The sequence below is a fragment of the Protopterus annectens genome, chromosome 11.part0 (assembly GCF_019279795.1).
Source record: "Protopterus annectens isolate FY-2018-M chromosome 11.part0, PAN1.0, whole genome shotgun sequence".
NCBI lineage: Eukaryota > Metazoa > Chordata > Ceratodontiformes > Protopteridae > Protopterus > Protopterus annectens.
Genome location: NC_056745.1, coordinates 136,385,359 through 136,407,540, shown reverse-complemented (window position 1 = coordinate 136,407,540; position 22,182 = coordinate 136,385,359). Strand labels below are relative to the sequence as shown.

General features: G+C 41.0%; 1 protein-coding gene across 5 annotated transcripts in view; it reads right to left on the bottom strand.

Moving 5' to 3' along the window:
- LOC122815212 (voltage-dependent L-type calcium channel subunit alpha-1C-like) overlaps positions 1-22,182 on the bottom strand; it is a 2,602,552-nt gene that overhangs the window by 2,359,735 nt on the left and 220,635 nt on the right. The gene's annotated exons all lie outside the window — the stretch shown is intronic.

Sequence of the window (22,182 nt, the reverse complement as noted above, 5' to 3'; positions counted from 1 at the left end):
AGGAGAAGTGTTTAAAAAATTGGAATTAGAAGGCAGAGTATGTAGGGAAAACATGAGATTTTCTACTGTACCAGAGAAAATTGAAGAAACAGACTACATTAGTTTTATGAAAGCGCAAGCAAGCAACTGGACTGGTATTCCACAGCACGTTTTGTTAAGGCACATCAAGTGTATGCTCCAAACCTGGCCATGAGAAACCAGACAAAACCTCTAACAGTAAAGGTGTAATCCCACCAGTAGAAAAGAGTTGATTCTGACAAAATTGTGTCAGAAAGACAAAATACTAAAAGTTGGAGGCAGTAAAGTATTTATGGAAAATAATTACTCAGTGTACACCAGGCAGAACTGGAGTAAATTTATTCAAGCAATCGGGGAATGTCAAGAGGCAGGTATGAGATTCAAACTGCTGTATCTGTATCGAGCTATCTTCAGAGTATTTTTTTTCCTGGAGGGTCGAAGTCATTTTTTGATGTAGAAAATGCTAAGGAGGTAATACAAACTGTCCAACAAAATGTGAACTATCAGACAGAAGGGTATTCTGCTTTGTAGTCTTCTGATAATAAAGCATATAGAGAATCTATACCAGTGAAACCTTTTCCAATGTTTCAAAGGAAAATGCTTGAAAGACAGAGAAAAGCATAAGAGTTGATTAGAAGAACCAACAGTACATTGGAAATGAACTACAGACTAGAACTGAGAGGTGGAGATTAACAAGATAAAAACAGCAACTCAGAAATTAATGAATAAATGCGGGATTACAAAACATCAAATCACACTTGTGAAATAGGGTGGAACAAGAAAACCTGGAAATACTGGAATTTTTAGACTTTGTTAAACTTGTAGGGGACACCAAGGCATATACCCTACTTTGTGTCATTAATGTTTGGAAAAATATTACAGAGAGGGGAAGTGGAAGAAAAGAGGTAACTGTAAGTAAATCAATTTTTGTTCTTAACAGTATTTTTATAAAATATGACATACTGTGCATGTTATACAGTAAAGCATTTCAATTATTTTTGTGTGTTATAGGAACATTAAAGTGAACATGTACTCTTTTTTTTTCTTCTTTCTTCCTTTCATTCTTTTTGTTTAGTTTTAAGTAATGTTCACACTGCAATGTAAAGATAAAATGGAAACTGTTGTCATTATGTTAAGAAGTTGTTATTCCCACCTGTTACGTGTATGTGTAAAGCATGTTTAAGGCAACAGGCTGTAATCTTAGGTTGTTGAGGTGACAGACTGGTAGTAAGAGTATACAGAGCTTTTTCTTAGAATAGCATAGGTGAATGTCTGGATTAAGGCCCTTAGCTTGATTTAACAACACGTTTTAAGTGAAAGCAAGCAAACAAAAGAACACTGAATGCAATGACAAGTTTTCCTTCAGCAAATAAATGTTTGCAGTGCAACATGAGAAGCTTGAGCTGAAGGCATCTGTGTATCTGGTTCTCAAGTTTCTAAAGAGACAAGCTGATAAGAGGGCAATAAAAATAGACTACTTTTTTTTCAATGGTTAACAGATGATGTTTTCTGAAAGCATTCATGCTGTTTTCTACATCTGGGAAAGGAATAATGATAAGACAAAAACAGACAGCATTAGTGTAAGTAGAAGCACAGGCTCTACCATGCATCTCAGCTTAACCTTCATTATAATAGGTCAATTAAAGCCTGTGAGTGTAGCTGTTAATCTTGTACAATTGTTGCTATTAGGAGGGTTAAACTTCATTATTTGTAAATGCACATAGTTTTGTTTCTTTGTATTAAATTAATAGGGTATGGGGGTGTTCTAGGGTTGTGTTTGCTTCTTTTTCCTGAGGGTTTTCATTAAAACAACAAATCTTGTAAGATGTGATATAGCTTCAAATGGATATGATAAGAAAAGACTGCATTAAAGATCAACCTGCCAAACATTGATGTATGCATATAACAAAAAACCTAAAACTAGACATTTTCAAAGAAAGTTGTTATACACAACAAGTGGGAATAATTACTTATCATAATAGCAACACTTTCCATATTATCTTTGAATGTGAATGATCTTACAGGAATATACAAAAAGAGAAAGTAGTGAACTATATTAAGAAATGCAGAGTATAAGGGGGAGTACTTATATTCATTGCTAGATGAGCGCCAGTAGTGATAGAAGAGGGAAAAAAGATAATAATGGAAGATTTATAGTAGTAAGGGGAAAGTGGCAAGGAAGGAGGATTATGCTTGCATAATAAGCTTTCAGCAGATTATTACTTATAGGTGGCAACTGGAATTTGATTTGCAACAGTGAGGATGTATCTGGGTGGCCCAGAAGGGAAAATATAATACAAAAGGGTAGATTTTTGAAGAATTTATGAAAATATTTGGTATGGAAAATGTGAATTTAGTAATTGGAGTTCAGAGTGAATTTACTTATTATTCCCCCCAAGGTACAAAAACTGACCATGTGCATTTAACTGAAAGTTTTGATATGCATTCGATAACTGTTTCAGATCACACACCAATGATAACTAAAATAAAAATGCAGGATAATGAAATAAAAGTAAGGCATTGGCACTTCCCCCATCTATCCGTAAATCAAATTCCAGTCCCCACCTATAAGAAATATTCCCTGCTGAAAGCCGATTATTTCTACCTGAAATTTTTAAGCTCCATGATACCAGTTTTAGATGGAATATACATGCCAGTGTAATCCTCCTCCCTTGCCAGTAGCCCCTTAGTACTACAAATCTACTATTATTATCTTTCTTCTATTCTGTCACTATTTGAGTCCTCTTGTAATTAACACAAATACTCCCATTTTTCTTTGCCCAGATATTCCTTTGAATAACCATCCTAAAATCTATTTTTTGTCAAATTCTCATCCTCATTTCTTTCCAAATGTGTCTCTTCTAGCATAGCTATTTGTATTCTGCTTTATACTCTTTCTTCTTTTGTAAATGTCTGTGAGACCATTCACATTTAAAGATAAAATTGAAACTGCTGTCATTATGTTAAGGAGTTATTATTCCCACCTGTTATGTGTAACAGCTTTTTAAATGTCTAGTTTCAGTTTTTGTTCTACATGCACAAGCTAATGTTTGCCAGACTGATCTTTTAGACTCACATCTGTCCTTGCTCCTCTCCCAAAGACTAACATACTCAATTCTTATATAGGTTCATAGGTAGGTTCATAGGTAGGTACTAGGCTATCTGCCCGAGGGCATTTATAAGCCTAGCCAGAGTGTGTCAGCTTTCGCTGCCCCATTGATTAATTAACTGAGCCTCTGTCAAGAAGAGCCAATGAAGTGATCCCAGGGGTGTATTATCTGTTACCAATCCACTCGTCAAGGTTTCTCTTGAAGAGTGTTAGTGAGGGGCTCTGAATAATGTAGTCAGGAATTTTGTTCCAAAGCATGGGGAGTCTCTGTGACAGGAATCTATCCCTCGAGCATGCTCTATTTATTGTTGTGGCGAGGTTTAGCTGACTAGAGCGAGTGGCTCTCAGTGACTTGGATTTCTTTAGGTGGAGCATGTCCATCAATTCTGAGTTGGACATGGCTTTGTAAGTCAGGCAGAGATCACCTCTGAGTAAGCAATATGCGACTGAGTACAGCTAGTCGGGCTGCATAGGACATATGTTTGAGGCCAGTAATCCTCTTGGTGAAGTACTTTTGTGGTCTTTCCAGCTGTTGGAAGTGTCTTGTGAGGTACATCCCAAATGGGGCATTGCACTCTATGATGGGTCTGATGAGTGACGAGTAGAGGGGCACTATAACCTCTTTATTTCTAAATGTGAACCCTTTAGTAATTAGATGGGTTAAATATAAGGATTTCCTAACTACTTTGGCAATAAGATTGTCAAAGGAGAGATTACTATCTACCTGGGTCCCCAGATCTCTTATTACCTCTTCTATATTAAGGGGGCTGCCACCTATGTGGTAATTCATGGGTGTTTTGTTTTTCCCAAATGGGATGACTATGCATTTTTTGGCATTTAGCTTGAGACCATGACTTTGACACCAGGTATCCATCTCAGTAAGGCCCTTTTGGAGAATGTCCGTGTCAGCCAGAGAGTCAATTATGGCTCCCAGTTTGCAGTCATCAGCGAACTTGGTTAGCCATAGTCCACCTGTGTTTGCCTGTACTTCTGAGAAGTATATGCCGAACAGTAGGGGTCACAGGACCGAGTCTTGTGGGACACCACTTGTGACTGGTTTAGAATCGGACCTGGAGCTCGCTATTCTTACCATGTGAGTTCTGTCTGTAAGCTAGTGGTCAACCCATCTCATGACGTAGGGATTTATGTTCAGGCTGGTGAGTTTTTCTATATTTCCGAGTGGGGAATGGTGTCAAAAAACTTGGCGAAGTCAAGGTGAAATACCTTCCCCTCATCTATGGCCTTGGTGACTATCTCGAAGAAGTCAACCAGGTTTAGTAGGCATGATCTGTCCTTAACAAAGCCAAACTGGGTCGGGTCAAGTGTTTGGAGGTTCCCAATGTCTTTGTTAATGAGTTCCATGATGATGCGGTCTATAGCCTTGCAGACCAGGCTAGTCAGGCTTATGGGGTGATAGTTACCAGGGTCAGTTGTGGCCCCTCCTTTGTGGAGCGGAATACCCACTGCTGTGCACCATTCTATGGGCATGTAGCCTGTGGAGAGGCTGAGGTTGAACAGTGTGTTTAGGTGGGGGATTAGTTCGTTCTGTAGTTCGTGCAAGACGCAGCCTGGGACACCACCTGCCCCATTGATGCTGTGCTTTTGGTTTTGAAAGGGCAGTGTTCACCTGTGCGTCTGTGATTTCCAGGACACTACACTTTTCCAGTATTGTTGTGGGCCCTTTTGGGGTTGAGGGTGGGGGGTAAAGTTTGCACTGAATCTATCTGCCAGGATGCTGGCAATATCAGTGGGTTCAGTATATTTTGTGCTATTTTGCACTAGCTCAGAGCATATCTGTGAGATGCCACTTAGATTCTTAACATAGCTAAAGAAGGCTTTGTGGTTATCTTTTGAATCCTTGGCTATTTTTCTTTCGAAGTTAGCCTTGGAGGATTTTATGAGGGACCTTAATTTCTTACTGATACTGATCAGGGATGTCTAGTTTCCTCCTTCTATTGTATAGCCTTTTTATGGCAGGGGTCCACCAGACTGGTTTCCTTCTCTTAGGGGAGTGAGTCTTGGTTTTGCTAGGGATGGCATGATCCAAGCATCCTTGTAGGTGCTCATAGAGTGCATTTGTAAAGGTTCCTCCATCTTGGACACTGTTATCCTTTAGCGTGGAGGCTGTGAAACTTACCACCTCTGTCTTAAGTAAGGTGAAGTTTGCTATATAAAAGTTTTTCACTGTGGTTTCCTTGGTTGGAGGTGGTGGTGTGGTGTGGACATCCAGAATGATTAGCTTATGGTCTGATCTAACCAGTGACGGGTTGACCTCCGGTTTGGAACACCTGTCGCCCATGTTGGTGATGACCAGGTCCAATATGTTTTCACCTCTGGTAGGAGAATTTACCAGCTGATCCAGGGCATTTGAATTGATAAATTCCAGGAAGCGCTGGACCTGGGAGTTTGTATTTGAGTAATTTTCCCAGTTAATGGTAGGGTAATTGAAATTGCCCAATATCAGGGTGTTCGGTAGGACCTTCATGTTTTCCAGTGTCTCTAAAAAGGCGGAGTGGTGGTCCTGGGTCATGGAGGGTTATCTGTAGCAGGCCACAATTTGCATTGCAGATTTGCCTGATGTTAGTTGCACATGGATGATCTCTGAGGTATCATGCTGCGCCACTAACCTGGAGGTGTTGGTATCCTTGATGAATATGGATACATCCCCTCCTTTTGTGTTTCGGTCCATGTTCTGTGGCTGAAATGTGTGGTATTAGTTGTAGCCCGGTAGTGCTGGCGTGCTATGTGAAGCCTTGAACCAGGTTTCAGTTACTGCACAGATGTCAACGTTCTCCATACTGAGGAGTGCTTTGAGCGCGTGGATTTTGAGATTTAAACTCCTGGTGTTGAGTAGCATAACCCACATTTTTTTATTTGTGCTGTTTACGAAGGTGGGTTTGACTTTTAAGCCTTACCTAAAAAAGGCACTACGGGGGCAGCAAGAGCCTTGGCCAGTACTCAAAAGCCTAGGGGTGACAGGTGCAAGCCGTCTCTTGCGAAGCAATGAGGCTTGTCGAGCATGTCATCCCAGGCTGACAGACACTGGATCCCCTTTGAATGACACCAGAAGCTTAGCCAATTGTTGAAATGGATCATTTTTTCTTTATACTGCAGTATCATTCTTGGTGAGGGCAGGATGCTACTCAGGGTCAGGGTCATACCCACCTGGGCTACATGATCAGAGAGCTCTTCCATGTCTCTTTTCATGTAGTCCAGGGAGATACATCTCAAGTCATTCACTCCAACATGAACAATAACAGAGTCATATGTGTACTTGTTCTGGAGTGACCTGAGTGCTTGTGTTATGTGGCGGATTCTGGCTCCCGCCAGGCAGCTAACAGTAATCTTCTCCTTGTCCAGCCTAGTGAGTGGGACATCAATGTGCCTGACTATAGAGTTGCCTATTACTAGTGTGTTAGGTATGTTATTTCACCTTAAGGGCTGTGATTGTAAGGCACACTGATTTTGTGTTTTATGTGTTGTCTGATTTGTGATGGGAGGTGCAGGTTTTTTGGGTGTCTTCTTTGGATGTCTGTGATGCTTTTGCAGGTTTTTATTTAGAGCCTCCAAGTATGATTTTGTGTATTTATGTGTATTTTTTGCCAGTTCTGGTTTAGTATGTCTATGTGAGGCTGGAGGTTTGGTGCAAGTGTTAACCTTCTCTTCATGACTGCCTGTTCTAGTCGGGTGGAGAGAGAGCTTAGCCTCCAATTTAGCTATATAATTGCATCTCTCGTATATGTTAATGTTTTGTGGTAGGAGGAGAGGGTTGCCTGTGTACATGAGGCAGATGTAACATTGCCTCAGGCTACCCAGGTTCACCAGCTGGACTGCAGAGTATACCTGAAATTGCCCTTTGGTCATGCTTGAATAGTAGGGTGAGCTGCTTAGTCTCTTGGTTGCTGAGGGGTGAATAATGAGCCTTGCCCTGCTGGGTAATCAAGTGTCCAGGTATATTAGTGCTTGCTATTAGGTCTGAGCAAGTGCTGGACTATAGGATGCTTTTTAAGTGCTTAGGTTGAGAGTTAGACTACTTTCAAGGGAAAACTGAAGAGGAGACTTGGTGGAGCCGGGATAAATTTAGCCCTAGCTAACCGGCGCTGCCCGGACATGCAAAACCGTGCAAACACGGTTTTTACAGCAGGGAAATGAAAGAGATAGAAATTAGCCCAACATGGCCTATAAACTACTAAATGTCTGGGCTGGAACCACTCCTCCAGGGACAGATGGCAGTTCAAAGCTCCCTCTCTCACAGGTGAAAGTACAGTTGTGTACACTTACCATAAATGTAGATGTTCGAGTGTCTTCACTGTTGCAGTCATGACTGTAGGGTTCTCCCCTGCTGGCAGGCAGTCCTCGGTCGGCCAGAATCCCAAAGTCTGGGACCGGCGTCGGCTGTTCAGCTATGCTCCCTGACGTCAGAGCACCAGGAGTACAAAGCTGACAGCCGACACCATGTTCTCCAGTTTTTCTTGCCCCAGATGTCAGGTGCTCCAAAATGAGTAAGATCCCATACCCTTTGCAAATACACCTCAAGTGAAGAGTGAAGAAGGGAACCACACAAAAGAAAAAATAAGAGGGGACAGGAGGGAGGGAAACCCAGACTGCAACAGTGAAGCCACTCGAACATCTACATTTATGGCAAGTGTACACAACTGTACTATGTTCATCGTGTTTCACTGTTGCAGTCATGACTGTAGGGTTGAATCCCAAAGCAGAACAAAAGGGAGGTGGTCATAAAGAAGAGGGGGCGGCTAAAATGCCCTGCAAGACAGCAAAAGCAAAGCCTGCCCTAGACTTAGAGTAAAGAGGTAGATTGTAGTGCTTGGAAAAAGTATGCACTGAACTCCAAGTTGCAGCTTCCAAAATGTCTTTGGTAGGAACTCCCCTGAGGAAGGTAGCTGAAGTGGCAGCAGTTCTGGTAGAGTGAGTCCTTATACTCCCTGGGATTTGCTTTCCATGATGTGAATAACAAAATCTGATTCCATGAGCAATACATTTAGAAATGGTCTGTTTTGAAATAGCTTTACCTTGGGAAATTGAAGCATAAGAAACAAACAATTGCTCTGATTTCCTGATGTCCTTGGTTCTGTCCAGGTAAAAACGTAGTTGTCTGTGTACATCCAAGGAATGCAAGATCCTTTCCCCCTTATTTTGAGGACTGGGGAAAAAAGTTGGCAAGTGAATAGTTTGATTTAAAGCCACTTTGGAAACCACCTTAGGCATGAAAGTAGGATTAGTCCTTAAAGACACCCTGTCTTGATGAAAAATAATATAAGGTTCCACAGCCATGAGAGCTTGCAACTCCGAAACTCTCCTGGCAGTGGTCAGAGATAACAGAATGGCTGTTTTCCAAGACAAAAACTTGATATCAGAAGTGGCAGCAGGCTCAAAAGGAGGTAAGGTGAGTTTTTCCAAAACACAGTTGAGATCCCAAGCAGGAATGGGAGGAGATCTAGGGGGCCTTAAGTTCTTAGCTCCTCTGAGAAAATGTCTCATGAGCTGATGGGAAAAGATAGGAGGGTCTGTATTATAATGAGAAGAAATAGCAGAAGCATGGATCTTTATGGAAGAGAAAGAGAGACCCTTATGTAAGTGTCAGGTAAAGTAAAATCAGAGGAATGTTAGGAATAAGAGGATCTGAATCCTGAACCTGCATCCAGGAGCAAAATCTTTTCCATTTTCCTGCATAAGATTTTCTAGTGCTAGGACGTCTGGCTTCTAAAATGACATCCATAACCTGCTTGGGTAGGAGAGAATGAATCAAGGACCCTGGATTAACCAGGCCTCCAGGCTGAGAGTTTTGACATGGGAGTGCAGAACCTGACCCTGGTGCTGGGACAGAAGGTTCAGAGTCTGTGGTAATACCCAAGGGGGCTCCAGACAAAGGTTTTTTAGAGTTGGGTACCAAAATTGTCGAGGCCAATTTGGGGCCAGCAAAATTATCATCTTGGGCTTGTCCTGTTTGATCTTTAATAACACCCGTGGAAGAAGAGGTAGAGGCGGGAAGGCATACCCCGAGAGGTTTCTCCAACTGAATGATAGTGCATCCACTTTCCAAGCTAGTTTGTGGAAAGTCCTGGTGCAAAAAATCTGTAGTTGATGATTGAGATGGGATGCAAAGAGGTCTATGTGAGGACATCCCCAGACTGCTGTAATCATCCTGAATATTTCGGTGTCCAGCATCCATTCGTAATGGATCCGACAGGTTTCTGCTCAGACTGTCTGCCAGGAAGTTTTGCTTCCCTGGTAGAAACTGAACTTGAAGGTCCAGTTTGCAAGCTAGAGCTGTGTTACATAGCTTCATGGCTAGTCTGCAAAGGGGATAGGAATGAGATCACCCTTGTTTGTTTATGTACCACATAACTGTGGTGTTGTCTGTCCGTATTAGTAGCTGTCCTGGTTGTAGAAGATTCCTGAAAGCCAATAGAGCGTTCTGTACGGCTAACATTTCCTTTAAATTGATATGCAGGAGCTTCTGATCCTTTGTCCAAAGGCCCTGCAGACAGTGCCCTGAAAATGGGCTCCCCGTGCATAATCTGAAGCGTCCGTGGTTAGTATCTGAGTGGCTAGAGGCAGATTGAAGGGTTTTCCTATGTTTAGAGTACATGCCTTGGACAACCAAAGGAATTCCTTTTGGAGACAAGGCAGGACGGTGATCTGTATGTCCAAAGTGTGGCAATGCTGAGACCATACACTTTTTAGGTACCACTGAATTTTCCTCATATGTAGTCTTGCATATGGTACGAGAAGGATGCAGGAGGCCATATAACCCAAAGCCTGCAGGAATCTCCTTGCAGAAAGCTGAGTTAAAGTTGCCAAGGTTTTGAAAGTTGAAGCCAGCTGTAATTGTTTTTCGGATGTCAGAAAAGCCATCTGGGTTGTGGTGTTTAGAAGAGCACCCAGAAAAGTTATCTGTTGTGAGGGTGTCAAATTTGACTTTTTTATGTTTACAGAGAATCCCAGGAACTTGAGAAGGTTCTGAACAAATTCTAGATGCTGGAGTAAGACATCCTTGCTGTCTGCCTGAATTAGACAATCATCCAGATAAGGGTAAATTTGAATTCCCTTGAGTCTGCAATAAGCTACTACTGGAGCCAGGCATTTGGTGAAGACCCTGGGCGCAGTAGACAATCCAAAGGGCAGTGCAGAGAATTGATAGTGTCTCGATCCGGCCCTGAACCTGAGGTATTTTCTGCATTCCTGCCTGATGGGAATGTGTAAATATGCCTCCTTTAAATCCAAAGTTACCATCCATGCATTTTTGGTCAGCATTGAAAGTAGCTGCTGTAGAGTAAGCATCTTGAATTTTGGTATCTCGAGAAAAGTGCTCAAGACTGACAGATCCAGAATGGGTCTCCATGAATTTTGCTTTCTGGGGACTAGAAAGAGCCTTGAGTAAAAACCTTGTCCCATCTCTGAAAGTGGAACCAGTTCTATGGCTTTCATAGCCAAGAGAGCCTCCACCTGGTTTAAGGCCTCTACCCATTGATGTTTTGGAAGATCCGGCCATCCGCTTGGTCTTGGTAGGGTATGAAAATGGAATTTGTAACCTCTTGAAACCACATCCAGAACCCACTTGTCTTGGGTTATATGAGTCCAATTTAGGTGAAAAAGAGAAAGTTTTCCTCCGAGTGGGGCTTCCAGGCAAGAAGTTCCTGCAGCCCAACAGAGGCAGTCATTGAGCCTGTTTTCTATGAGCTTGCGACCTGTCCTCTCCTCCCAGAGGGGTGGAAGCAGTCCACTGTCTTGGTCTATAAGAGGCTTGCGTTTGAGGCCTTCCTTGGGAGCGTCTGTATCTACCCCTCTGAGGCCTGTCTGAATTGGGAAAGGACCAATTTTTTGTAGGCCAATTCCTACTAAATCTGGATGGCTGTACTTGTAAGAAATCTTTAACCGTTTGCATGGATTTTGCCTTGTCCTCCATCTTCTTTATCACCTCTTCAGCCTTAGGCCCAAACAAAACATTATGCTTGACAGGAGCATCCAATAACTTAGCTTTTACTTGATCTGGCAAGTTGTTCCTTTAACCAAGCATGCCTTCTAATGACTGTACCAGAGGCAGCAGCCCTACAAGAAGCCTCCAAGGCATCAAATCTACAGTGTAAACCATGCTTCCCAACTTGTTCAGTGGCATGCATTACGTCATGTAATTCCTTATCATCTGCACAGGCAGAAATGGAAGCTAGCTTTTGTTTCAAAACAGACAGAAGAAATTGCTGGTATTTCAGCATATGAAATTGACAGTTTAAAGCCCTAACAGATAAAGTAGCAGAAGTGTACACTTTTTTGCCCCCTCTTTCTAAAGATCTGGAATCCTTCTCAGTGGGAATGGGGTTTTTAGCAGTAGCGGCCTTAACCCCCTTAGGACCCTGAGAAATGGTTTCAGGATCAGCAGTAGGGTTCTTGTACAAAATCTGGTGGGAATCAGGAACCTTATAATATCTGTCTGGCTTAGCAGGAGCTGGAGGAAAAGAGTCCGGAGTTAAGTTAGCCTCCGAAAAAGCATCATCCACAATATCCAAATAGGAGGGATAGCCAGGGGTCTATGTTGGGGAAGAAGAAGAAAATCCCTAAGTCTTTTCTTAGATTCTGAGTACTCCTGTCCTTCCCAGTGAAAATGTTCCCTCATTTCATATAAAGTTTCCCCAAAAGAGAAATCCTCAGGGGGAGAAGCTGAAGGAATGGATTCCTCAACATCAGAATCCTCATAAGGAAGGAAAGAATATTCCTGGTCAGAAGAAGAAACTGAAGAAACAGAAGCCTGATCAGAGGAGTCATAATACACTTCCTGCCTTGGCCTTTTATCTGGAGGGGGATGTGAACCCCTAATCATAGTAAGTAAGTCCTCCGCCATCTTAAGTAACTGTTTCTGAGACTTGGGTGCCGGATCAGAAGAGGCCTGAGCTGTAGTCTTTGATTTGGAAGGAGTCTTTGCCTTTGTCTTTGGCTTTGCCTTTATTAGAAGCTGAGTAGGCCTGAAAACCCCTTCAGAAGCCGGTACCTGCACAGCGGCTCTGGACCCATCCGAAGGAGCATTGTCCGAAGGTCCAGCAACAGAAATATTCAAAGGCCTAGATGGCTCCTCGTGGGAGTCCGTTTCGGCCATCGGTTCCGAAATGGCCGACGACAGGGGCTGCAAAAGCACCTCACTGATAACGGCCGAACCTGAAGCTGGCTCTGCTTGTACAATATCGTCCGATTTGGACCTCGGAGGCCTGTCTTTATCCTTGCGTCGTTTGTGAACTCCGGTAGCCGGGACCGAATCCGACAACATTTTGTAATTAAAGCACCTACCGAAGTAATGAAATGCAAAATTGTACCTTCGTTTAATCGTACATTGATTGAATCTAGCACAAAACCAACAACTAGCTACATCGTGGTCAGGGCCTAAACAAGGAATACAGTAAGAATGAAAATCCTTATGAGGTATTTGCTTCCCACAAGAAATACAATTATTAACTTTTTCTGACATCGGACTGGAGCAAGAAAAAAGTTTCCCCAACGGGGTACTTAGCTTTGAGTAGGAGAAGAAAGTCTTCGGACTGAAGTACGTTTAGCAAAAATTGTCAGGAGTCAGCCGACCGGCAAATGCGAACTGCTATCACCGCACGGCAAGAAAGACTGGAGAACATGGCGTCGGCTGTCAGCTTTGTACTCCTGGTGCTCTGACGTCAGGGAGCATGGCTGAACAGCCGACACCAGACCCAGACTTTGGGATTCTGGCCGACCGAGGACTGCCTGCTGGCAGGGGAGAACCCTACAGTCATGACTGCAACAGTGAAACACGATGAACATCAGAGAAATCTTCCTCTATCCAAGTAAGGTATGGGCAACTCAGAAAATTGTAACACAGCCCTGAATTCAGCACTAGCCTGAAAACTGGACTATACTAGCTCAGAAAGGTGGGAAACAAGAAAAAAAATTTTTTTTGAAAAGATAAGGCAAAAACAGTAAAAAATACACTTAAAACAGCTGTAGATGACTACAAGCAATCAGAAAAGGCTTTTAAACAAATTACCCAATTAACCAGTAATAAAATCTCAAAACTGAGCCATGTTTCAGTAGTCTTCAATCAGACAAGTTCTAACTGCCACTGGGGTGCAAGGGAACCTTCTCCAAAAAAGAAGGCCTGGATTATTATTCAATAGATATAGACTAGTATGTCGATAAAAGACTTTGGAGATTGCCCACAGTGGATGAACCTTATCTCATCTAGATCAAGGTCTAGATACTCATCATTCATCAATCACTCATCAACTCATAAACCATCATTTGAATCCAAACCCCAATTGAAGACAGCAGCCCCGACACGAATGTATCTGACAAGACACCAACCAAAGGGCAAAAGTCACAAAAATCTGTCCTATGCTGCCTAACATGTCCTTGGAAAAAGAACCTATGCTGCCCGACTACTGCTCAGAGGTGAGTTTTGCTAAGGCTTTGCTGCCAGGTGACCCATGTCACATTTAAGGCCATGTTCACCTCAAAAAACTAGAGCCATCAGAGAGCCAACAAAGCTGGGGAGACGAAACCTTGACTTATTACGGCTATTAATAATGGAGGGATAGAGGGATAGTGAACGAGACACTAAGACCCAAAATGCAAAATCGGTACATGTGAGTAAGTAGTGCACTGCGCGCTGGCCTTGTTCAAAAGAGAAATCTTGAAATGGATGGGGATGATCAGAGATACCCAGGGATTACCTCAGTGTCACTGTGTCACTGCTCAACAAACAAAAAAAGGTATATAGTTCCCCATACTAAAGGGGTGGCGTTACACAAAGCGATAGGGGGCTAGGCTTGTAAATGCCCTCGGGCAGATAGCCTAGTATGAACCTATGAACCTATGAACCTATTAGTGCTCAAGTTATACAAACAAAGCTAGATTCAGCAGGCCTAGATCTAGTCTATGCTACAGCAAACAAGGCGCACCAATTTCAGTAAAAAAGCAGTTCAAATATGCAGGCACTATAAGCCTTTAACCAGAAATTCCCAGCTCAGAAGGGCAGAGTCCAGCCTCTCCTCCCACAAGCGTGCAGACCACGAACCTTCTTAATGTAAAATAACTGGCCTGAAGCCCAAGTGCTTAAACCAGAACTAATACACTTTTAGAATAACAGACACTGAGCCTTCAATCAGCAGTTCCCAACTTAGAAGGATGTAAGCTACTTGTCCTACCACAACAGTGCAGACCACAAACCTTCTTAATGTAAAACAACTGGTCTGAAGCCCAAGTGCTTAAACTAAAAGGCTTTGAATAATAGTTACACCAAGCAGTAATAAATACAATTGAGTACTTTTAAGATTACACAAAAGCAAAATAAAGTAATAAAGTAGGAAGAAACACAAATACAGTAAAAACAGATGAAAAAAGTGCAATTTTTTTTTATACTACTTGTTGTCCCTCATTCCAACTGCCTCTTCACCACACATCATCTCCCACTCTGTTCCCCTAACTCACTACCTAATATTTACTTATTTCTTCTCGCTTCCAAACTCTACATCCAGTTCCAAAACCCCTCTTCTCTTCAATGTATCATATACCATATTCCAAACTCTATGTACTTGTACTCATATACCTACCATATTATAATTCCTCTCTCTACACTATATCCTTAACCATCATACTCCCTCTGTCTTAGTAATCCTATACTTAAACCTTTCACTCTTCAGATCTTATAAAACTAACTACAACTTATACCTAAAATGATTTAATTCACTTTCTTACAAATATAAGTCTACCTTGTACCCTAGACAGACACGACTGTAAATTGTTACTCTATTTACATATTAGGCTGTATTATGTCAATAACTGTATGTAATAATGTATTAACGTTAAACTGTTTTTCTGCTGTAATAGAATGTCATCTGTACACACAATCTGTAAACTATAATAATGTCTGTACTTTATGTGGAGCTTTTCTCACTGGGCCTCCACTGAAAATGTGTTTCTGACCCACTCTGGCTTTCCTGATCAACAAATGTCAATAAATAAATAAATAAATACAGTTGTTTCTCATCATATCCATTTGAACCTATGTCACATCTTACAAAACTTTTTGTTTTAATGAAAACCCTCAAAAAACACATCTGCATAACACCCACAAAACCAATTAACTTAATACCAACAAACAAAAACTATGTACATATGCAAATAATTAAGGTTAACCATCCTAATATGAGCAATTGTCCCAGACTGACAGCCACACTCACAGGCTTGAATTAACCTATATTTAAGGTTATCAATGCTAAGACAAATGGTACAGCCTGTGCTTCCACTTTCACTTAGTGTTGTCTGTTTCTGTCTTACCTTTATTATTCTGTCAGATTAGAACAACTGAATGTTTTCAGAAAACATTATCTCCTAGCTACTAAAAGAAAGAAGTATTCTGTTTTTATTGTCACCTTATCAGATTGTCTCAATAGAAACATGAGAAAAAGATACACATTTCCCTTCAATACAAACATTTATTTGCTAGAGGAAAACATTTAATAAATTCAGTGTTCTTTCAATTATTTACTTCCCCTTAAAATGTGTTATTAGATTAAGCCAATGGCCTTAATCCAGTCATTCTCCTATGCAAAAGTAAGAAAAAGCATATCATTTTTTCTTGTATCATGCTCTTCTATACAAACTTTTCTTCTCTTTTTACACTTCAGTGTCTACATTTCTTAAAACTGAACATGGAGAAAGAAAGAAGAAGGAATAAAACAGGGACATCTGTTTACTTTAGTATCACTATTACAGACAAGAATAATTGAGAAAGTTTTACATTATAACGTGCAGTTTATGTCAGGCATTATAAAAATACTACTTTTAAGAATAAAATTTTGTTTTACTTACAGTAACCTTTTTCCTTCCTCTTCCCCTCTTCTAAATGTTCTTCCAAACAATAATGACATGAAGTACAGCATATGCTTTTGAGTCACTACAAGTTTAACAAAGTCAAAAAGTCCAGTATTTCCATGTTTTTGTCCTTCTATGTTTCAGAAATATAATTAATACTTTGTAATCCCACATTTATTTGTCACTTTCTGAGTTGCTGTTTTTCTTCCTGTTGCTGTCCATCTACCAAAGCCAGTCTCTGCTTCATTTCTAATGTCTTCCTGGTTCTTCCAATCAACTCTTGTGCTTTTGTCTGTCTCTCAAGCATTTTCCTTTGAAAAATTGGAAAAGGTTTCACTGCCACAGTCTCTCTAAGTGGTTTATTACCAGAAAAGCAAGAAGCAGGATCTCCTGTTGGATAGCTCACTTTCTGTTGGACAAACGTTTGTATTTCTTCCTTAGTATGTTCTGAAAAGAAAATTCTGAAAAAGGCCAGATACAGCAGGTTGAATCTCATGCCTGCTTCTCGACATCCCCTAATTACTAGAATAAATGTACTCCTTTTCTGCCTGGTGTACAGTGAGTAATCATTTTCCGCAAACACTCTATTGTCTCTCACCTTTGGTACTCTGTCCTTTTGCCACAGTTTTGTCAGAATAAACTCTTTTTATTGGTAGATTGCATCTTTACTATTAAAGGTCCAGGTTGCTTTCTCATGGCCAGGTTTGGAGCAAACACATGATGTGTCCTTTCAATTAACAACTCCTGCTGTGGAATACTAGTCCAGTTGCTTATTTGTGCTTTCATAAAATTAATACAGTCTGCTCTTTCCAGCTTCTCTGGTACAGCAGAAACTCTCAGGTTTTCCCTACATGATTTGTTCTCTAATTCTATGTTTTTTAATACATCTCTTATTGAGCAGTCTCATGGTCAGCCTTTTCTTCATTTTGACCTCTGATTTTTGCAGTTTTATCACCTAGTTTCTTCCAATTTTTCAAGACTTTGGTTATTTGAGTTGATATATTCCTTCAATGATTCATTTATTTTAATCAGCTCTGAGCACATCTGACTATTATTTCCTCTAGATTACTAGAAGTCATGCCTTGCACCAAAGCCGGAGCTTGCACCACTTTTTGTGAGTTTTTTCAGCTGTAGAATTCTTCCTAGTCAGTGTTTTCTCCTCACCTTTTGTGTTTGATTTTCTTTCAGGTTCTCTATTTTTTTACATCTAGGCAGTGCACTCACTAGCCAGTTACTGAAATTAAACCAAAAAGACAGGTTCATTGTCTCTCAAAGTTTCTGTTTTCACACTGAGAAAGCTGAAATTAAGCTGCTACTCAGAGTGAAGCCATGTTGGAAGTCACTCACTGGTCTTCTTCCTGTTCATTTCCCAACTCCAGCCTCTGGTTCAAGTCCAAGGTACTCCCAAATTCATCTGCCTCTCAAGCATATTCTTTTGGCACAATGGAAAATGTTTCACTGGAAAGTCTCCCTTTTAGCTTTATTATCAGACGAATGAGAAGCAGAGTCGCCTTCTGTTTGATGGCTCACTTTTTGTTCGGCAAACTTTTGTATTTCCTCCCTAGCCTGTTCTGCATCAAAAAATTACTTTCATCCTCCAGGAAAAATATTCTGAAGACAGATGGATATAGTTGTTTGAATTTCTTATTTACCTCAATGTTCCCTAACTGCTGACATAAATTTTCCACTAACACTCTACTTTCTACAAATTATTTGCCCTTCTTTCACAGTTTTGTCAGGATCAACTCTTTTGGTTGGTATGACTGCATCTTTACTAATACCTGCTTGGAGCATACACATTATGTGTCCTTTAAATTAACAAATTCTGCTATAGAATATCAATCCACTTGCTTATTTGTGCTTTCACAAAATTAATACTCTCTGTTCCTACCATTTTCTCTATTACACCAAAAAAATCTCAAGTTTCTGCTACATTCTCTGTCCTCTGTCATTTTTTTTTGAAACAGCTCTTCTTAAACAGTCTCTTACTCAGCCAGCATTTTCTTCATTTTGACCTCTGATTTTTGCAGTTTTATCAGTGCATCTGAGTAGCTGTTTAAAGCTTCTTCCATTTTTTTCCAGCCTTGTCTTATTTGAGTTGATATACTCCTTCAATGTTTCATTTATTTAATGAGCTCTGAGGACATTTGATATATTTTTTCTTGTGAATTACTGTAAGCTATCTGTTCTGCCAAAGTTGGAGTTTGAACTGCTTTTTGCTGAACAGCTTTTATTTTATTTATTTATTTTACATTTGTTGACCGGGAAAGTCTGACTGGACACATGTCCATTTTCAGTGGATGCCCGGGGAGAAAAGCTCCATTTCGATACATGATCAAGCTCTCAAGAACAGTGGCATTTACATACAAATCAGGCTGACTAACATTAGTAAATATAAGACAGTATATAGTACAGGCTCTTAGTAAGAAATACAGTTCAGAAGTATCACACTTCTTAATACATGCAGTTCAGATACAATATGTTGCAGTACATGCTTTTCTTTGCAGACTTATACATTCAATATGTTAAGGTCTCACTTGAACCAGAAACAGGGTGAGAAACTAGACTTGCCATATGGCTGTGTTAAGAGTTATCGCTTGTATGCCAGTCTTTACCCAGGGGTGAGACAGGAGCAAAGCCAGTTTCATAGTTTAGTACTAGGCTATCTGCCCTGGGGCATTTGTAAGCCTAGCCATAGTGATGTGGCTTTTGCCACCCCATGAAATGGTACAAAAATGTACAGAATAAATTTAGAATACTGTGCCTTTGTCTAGTAGTGACACAATGAAGGTCCCCTTATATAATAGAATTAGTTTACTGTTCCCCTGTCTAGCAGTGACACAGATGTAACCCCTGGGTTAAACTTACGATCTCCCATCCACTCATCAAGATTTCTCTTGAAGAGAGTCAGTGAGGGGCTCTGCCTAATATGAACTGGGATCTTGTTCCAAAGCATGGGAAGCCTCTGGGTTATGAATCTATCCCTCCAGCATGTCTTATTCATACTTGTGCCGAGGTTTGAGTCTTTAGCTCTCGTGGTCCTGATGGATTTGGATTTTTTGAGGTGGAGCATGTCCATCAGATCCTGATTGGACATGGTCTTGTACGTCAGGCAGAGATCACCTCTGAGCAGGCGGTATGCTACTGAATAGAGCTGAAGTTTCTTTAGTCTGGCAGAATAAGACATATGTTGGAGACCCTCGATCCTCTTGGTGAGGTACTTTTGTGGTCTCTCCAGCTGTTGCAAATGCTGGGTGAGGTACATACCAAATGGGGCATTGTACTCAATCATGGGTCTGATGAGGGAGGAGTATAGGGGTACAATGACATCCTTGGATCTGGATGTGAATCCCTTCATGATGAGGTGTGCAAGGCAGAATGTTTTTCTAACCACTTTTGCAATGTGGGTGTCAAATGAGAGGTCGCTGTCGACTTGGGTCCCTAGGTCTCTGATTACTTTTTCCGTACTCAGTGGGTTGCTGTCTATGTGATAATTTGTGGGTACTTTGTTTTTCCCAAAGGGGATGACGATACATTTTTTGGCATTTAGTTTAAGGCCGTGACTCCGGCACCAGTTGTCCGTTTCTGTGAGGCCTTTTTGCAGGATGTATGTGTCCGCTGGTGTATCAACTATGGCGCCTAGTTTGCAGTCATCTGCGAACTTTGTCAGCCACAACCCTCCCATATTTTCTTTAACATCTGAGAAATAAATGCCGAACAAGAGGGGTCCCAGGACAGATCCCTGTGGGACACCACTTGTGACTGGCTTTGAGTCTGACATTGCTCCAGCGATTTTAACTTTATGGGTTCTGTCCTTTAGCCAGTTTGCAACCCATCTAGTGACATAAGGGTTTACGTTTAAGCTGTTGAGCTTGTCTATGATGCCTGAGTGGGGTATTGTGTCGAAGGCCTTAGCCAAGTCCAGGTAGGCTGTATGGACTGCTTTGCCCTCATCAATGGCTCTAGTGACTGTTTCGAAAAAGTCAACCAGGTTCAAAAGGCAGGATCTGTTGTTCATGAGGTGGGCTTTTAGGAGTTTTTTAAATTGTGTAGTGGAATTTTTCGATGTTAGGGGGACAGGTAGGGAGGTCCAGAGTTTAGAAATTAAATAGCTAAAGAGAGATTTTCCTGCCTCATTGTTATGTTTGGTGACTTCTAGGAGGTTTAGGGTGCTAGGTCTCAAGGTTCTTGGTGTGGTGTGAGGGCATATAAGATGCTGGAGGGCTGGGATTCTGTCTAAGTAGTGCTATAACTTGTGTGTTAGTAACAATTGACTGAGTTGAAGTAGTAGAGGGAGCTCCAACCAGTTTATCTTTTTGAGAGAGTCACAGTGATGTGTTCTATATGAAGATTCTGTAGCAAATCTGGCTATCTTATTACAGCAGGATTCTATTTTGTGTAGGTCGGTTTTAAGAAGGTTAGTTAGTACTGGGGATGCATAGAGGAGGGTGGATAGCAGATGTTTCCTAGCTATTACGGTTTTAGATTGCTTTGAGAGAAATTGCTTGTTACGACAGAGCAGTTCTAGTTTTTTGTGAACTTTCTTGATAGTTTGGGCAATGTGCAAGTCGAATCTTAGATGGTTGTCTATTTCAACACTTAAAAGTTTGGTGTGGGTGGTTGGGGTAATCGCAGTTTTGTTATTAGAGGTGATAGTAAAGTTATCTGTTTTGGGGAAGGATCTATAAGAGCTGAAGAGGAGTAATTTTGTTTTAGTTAGATTAAGAATAAGCTGGTGGTTAATGAACCAGGTTTCAGTTAGTGAGAAGCATTCTTGTGTTTGGGAGTGGAGGTGCTCAAGTGTGGGGGCAGCACATATGATAGTGGTGTTATCTGCGTATTGAATAACTGAGGCCTTTGGGGTAGAGGATGAGAGTTGATTGGTGAATAGAGTGAAGAGTAATGGACCTATGATGGAGCCTTCAGCAACTCCTAAGGATACTGGCAGTAGAGAGGTTAGATGGTTCTGCCATTTTACTGCCTGCTGCAGACCTGATAGCTCTTAAACCATGTGATGGAGGAGATACTGAGATTTAGGGTAGAGAGTGAATGGGGAAATTTATTGTGGTTTGCCATAAGGAAAGCTTTAGATAAGTCTAAAAATATGGCTGAAACTAGTTGTCCATTATTTCTATGGTGATTAATGGTATTAGTGAATGATATAAGTGCCGTGGTGGTACTATGGAAGGGTCTAAACCCATGCTGGTTTTTAGACAGCAAATCGTTTTCTTGAAGGTAATCCATGAGTTGAGTGTGTATGACCCTTTCTAGGGTTTTTGATAAGGGTGATAAATGGCAATAGGATGATAGTTATTGAATTCAAAGAAGTTACCTCCTTTGTGTAGTAGTATGATATGGGAGGTTCTCCATATATGAGGTACTTTACACTCTGAGATAGATCTGTTAATGAGGATTGCGACAGGATAGGCTATAACTACTGCAGGTATTTGAGGTATTCTGCGGGTAGGTTATCAGCAGCCAAGGTGGTGGGTTTGAGTTTTTGGAGGAGTTTTACAATGGTTTTGACACCAGCTGAAAGTTAAAGTGGGAGCTGTTATCTTGTGTTTCATTTGTAGTTGGTATATTTGCTGGGGTAGGGTGATTGGTATTAATCTGGTTATTACCTAGGGCCTGGATTGTCTCAGTAAAGTATTTATTAAACTGGCCGGGGATGTTATCTTGGTTGTTCCCTGTTGTGGGTATGGGGGTTGTAGTTTTCCCAGGTTGCAATACAGAGTTGATTGCTGCCCAGAATTTTGGGGTATTTTTAGCATGTCTTTTTTGCAGATTTTCGTAATAGGTGATTTTGTTTGTTTTGATGAGTTTCTTGGCTTTGTTATGCATTTCTAAGTAGTTTTGTTTTTCTACTTGGTTTTTGTTTTTGTGAAATTGTATCCATGCTTTGTCCCTTTCTTTGAGAATTGATCTGGTAGGTTTAATTAGCCAGGGGACATATTTAGCCTTTATTCTAGTGGTTCTGGAGGGCACATGATAGTTTAATATTTTTAAGAAGGTTGAATTAAAGTATAGTACTGCATCTTCAAAGGTTAACTGTTTTATAGGGGTTCAGTTGCAACATTTTAGGTCGCAGATAAAGTCATAAGGCTTAAAGTTCTTTTTGTTTCTGGCTTCTCTTTTGTGTTACCTGCCTTATATGGGGAGTTTTGGTTCTCAGTAGGTATGTTGGTTGGCGGTCACTGAGAATG